General features: G+C 36.4%; 1 long non-coding RNA gene across 1 annotated transcript; it reads left to right on the forward strand.

Annotated features, from left to right (window-relative positions):
• Nucleotides 1–591: 591 nt before the first annotated feature.
• On the forward strand, nt 592–1,131 carry LOC114933145 (uncharacterized). Its single transcript, XR_003820026.2, has 2 exons — nt 592–680; nt 809–1,131. It is a non-coding gene; the product is annotated as an uncharacterized LOC114933145 (long non-coding RNA).
• Nucleotides 1,132–3,295: the final 2,164 nt, after the last annotated feature.

Consider the following 3,295-nt stretch of genomic DNA (forward strand, 5'->3'; position numbering starts at 1 on the left):
ATAATACACAAAATATTACGTATATAACAATCTTTTTACTAAAGATTATAACTATCATTAGATTATATATAATTGTATTCTTTATTATTTGTATATATATATCCTTTTTTTATTATTGTATACTTGTATTTTTAAATGAAATTAATTTATTTGTCTGTCTAAAGAATAGTATAAGAGATATGACGAATAATGCCGTTGTATTTTTAAATGTCAAGGTTGAATATTTCTATTTCTATGTAACATTAGAGTCTATAATACATTTGTTAGACGCCGTTGTATTTTTAAATGTCAAGGTTGAATATTTCTATTTCTATGTAACATTAGAGTCTATAATACACTTGTTAGACGCTTCTGTATATGATAACTTTTGTATCACCAATATACAATGAAAAAAATGCGGAACATGCTTCATCAAAGCATGTTTTGATGTTCCGCACTTTTTCAATTGTACATATATTGCTGATACAAAACATATTAAATGGCACGCGACTGGTGAAACAGATCGTGCAATTATTCATTATCAATATCGCTTATTGTTAATAGAGAGATGTTTAACAGTATAAATATCGCGTTATTGCATTGCGATGCAAACATTCGGTACGCAAGATTACAACATGAGACCGACAGTGTTGTGTCTAATCGTGGTTATCCTGGTCTATGCCATGATCCAGGAATCCCAGGTAAGTAATTTGAATTTGATAATTCTTTTTATTATTATATAATTTTTATTATTATATAATTTTTATTATTACATAATTTTTATTATTATATAATGTCGGAGAATAATGATGCATTATTTTGTTTACAGGGAGATTCACTGAAGGGCGACTATAAATATACACGCATCTCTCGTCCCTGTACGCCACAAGATGGTCCGTCTTGTCATGGTTACGTAAAGTGGACTGTGCGAAATAAACGCAGGACCGTTGTCACAGCCGGCCTATATGCACGAGCAAGATTGGTCAAAACGCGAGGAAAATAAATAAAATGTGTTAAAGTGTGTGCAAAAATTTCATTATGATGTACTGTATGCTTATATAGTTTTGCTAAATTAACAAGCTAAACTAACATATTCTGGAATTGTAGCTTGCTAAAGAAATAGTCTTTAGCAAATAAAAATATAATATAATATATTGCAGATATATAATTTTTCAAATTTTTAAAGGAAATTTGAGTTTAGTGAAACTGCCGTACTAGAAATATCCGCTCGAGTAACTTTTTTCCTTGCAGACAAATCTTACATCTTTTCGTCGCATCTCGAAAGCGTCGCAAATCCAGCATATTCGAAGGGTGAGGATATTCAATATAAAATTCGACAATCAAAAAAATTTGAACAGTTTTCTACAAAATTTATAATAATTTTCTACCATCATGCGTGTAAAATTTTTTTAAGTATATTTGACATAAAATATATTCTTAGTGCAAATTGATCTATATCTTTTATGCAGAATAAACGAAAAATGGAAAAATTCTACGCGATTACTCGACGCATTGCTAGTTAGAAAAAAACCATCATTGCGATTGAAAAAACGCGTGTGTCAAGCATATACGCGAGAGTGTACATAGAGCTTTATCGCTTCTCTTTATCGTGCCTGCGGGGTCCCTCGTCGAACATGCTGGATTTGCGATGATGATGTCTTCGAGAGATGTGGCGAAAAGCGGTAAGATATGGTAAAGAAAAAAGTCGTTCAAGCGCACATTTCTATCATGGCGGCTTCGCTAGGCTAGAATTTACTTTCCCTATGAGATGTGCGTGCATGTGTGTATGTGCGTGTGTACGTCGTCGCAGCTGCCGGGTACCTATGATATTCCACATGCGTTATTCACGTATTTCCATACATAAATTTCATAGAGGTGAAAGTAGATGCCTGTTTGGTTTGCGTGTTGCCGACGATCGTACGACGACGCGTTTTTTTTTTTAGGGAGAACTCTACTTCGATTACTCCACTTGTATTATAATTTCGGGTAAAAATAGAGAGACATCATCACGAAAATCTATTTTTATTTCGTTATAGTTTTTTGAAACAGAAACGTCGCGTAGTTATCAGAGTATCACGCAGTCGCCCCTTTTAAAACTAAAAACACCTTTATATCGCTTTTTTAATCATCGATTCTATTTTCTTTCGTAAAAGCGCGGCGCGGTGTAAAAGCGTAAAAAAAAAAAAAGATTTTAATACGGCAAAAGCTAGCAGCAGCAGCAGCAGCAGCGTGGTCACGTCAGCTCGGTGGCGTAACCTAATTTTCAGCGATTAAATGCAACGAGCGCGATAATGCTTGTAAATTGAGCGAATTATGCCACCGGTGCTGGCACCCGACGTAGCCTCGTCTGATTAACATGCACGTTACGCCGGATAATGCCGTTCGACCTGACATTTGCATTGGTACGCGTCGAACGGCCTGAGATTTTAGCACGTGGGCCTTAAACGGATAGTCGTGTAAAGCGCGTAAACTGCTCGCAATAATTACATTCACCCCTGGCGCTAAGTAAATACAATAGAATGATCTCTTCATTCATTTCGAGTGAAATTTCTTGTTCATATATCAATTAAAATTTTGAATTCGCTCGTGTATTGTATAAAACAACAAATGTATTCAAAAAGACCAACTTATCGAGCAATATTTAAGATGTATCCAATGAAAATTTATTTCATAAACAATATATTAAAATTACAAACAATCTTTCATATATTCTTGTTCATACTTTTGCAGAGAAACAAAGAGCGTTATTTGAATAAATGGTTTGACAATAAAATAAAATAAGATATTTATTTATATTGCGAAATGTGTTTTACGCTGCGGTTTCTCTTTATCCGCTTCGACGTGTTACGCGCAAAATCTTTTGAGAGAGTGATGGAAATGGCGACGGAAACATTCTTCGACGTCGACAGATTGTTAGTTCACGTGTTCAAGCAGCCGTCCTGTTACCAATTTCCTGCGCGTTTTTCCTCGGGCTATAGAGATCCCGGCCAGGTGAAATCATGGCTACCTCCACGAGAAAAGAAACCGACCCCCACGATCGTAGGAACTTCTGCTCGCGACAGCTACAGCTTTTCGTTCTTCCGCTTCATTCAGACCGAGTCTCCCCTTTCTATCTTTCTCTTTCTCTCTCGTCAACTAGCGTCGCAGTCAGGATTTACCATTCGTGTGCGACGTTTTCACTGTTGCGTATCGAATGCAGAGAACCAACCCCTTCGTTTTGGTGGTCCGCGAGTGCGAATCCTCGAAATGCGTGGGATGGAAAGGACGAGAGAGAGGTCGAAGTGGAAGCACCGATTCGACGAGGGAAGGATCGCAG

The sequence above is a fragment of the Nylanderia fulva genome, unplaced genomic scaffold, assembly GCF_048542155.1.
Source record: "Nylanderia fulva isolate GAGA-0341 unplaced genomic scaffold, ASM4854215v1 Scaffold29, whole genome shotgun sequence".
NCBI classification, from domain to species: Eukaryota; Metazoa; Arthropoda; class Insecta; order Hymenoptera; family Formicidae; genus Nylanderia; species Nylanderia fulva.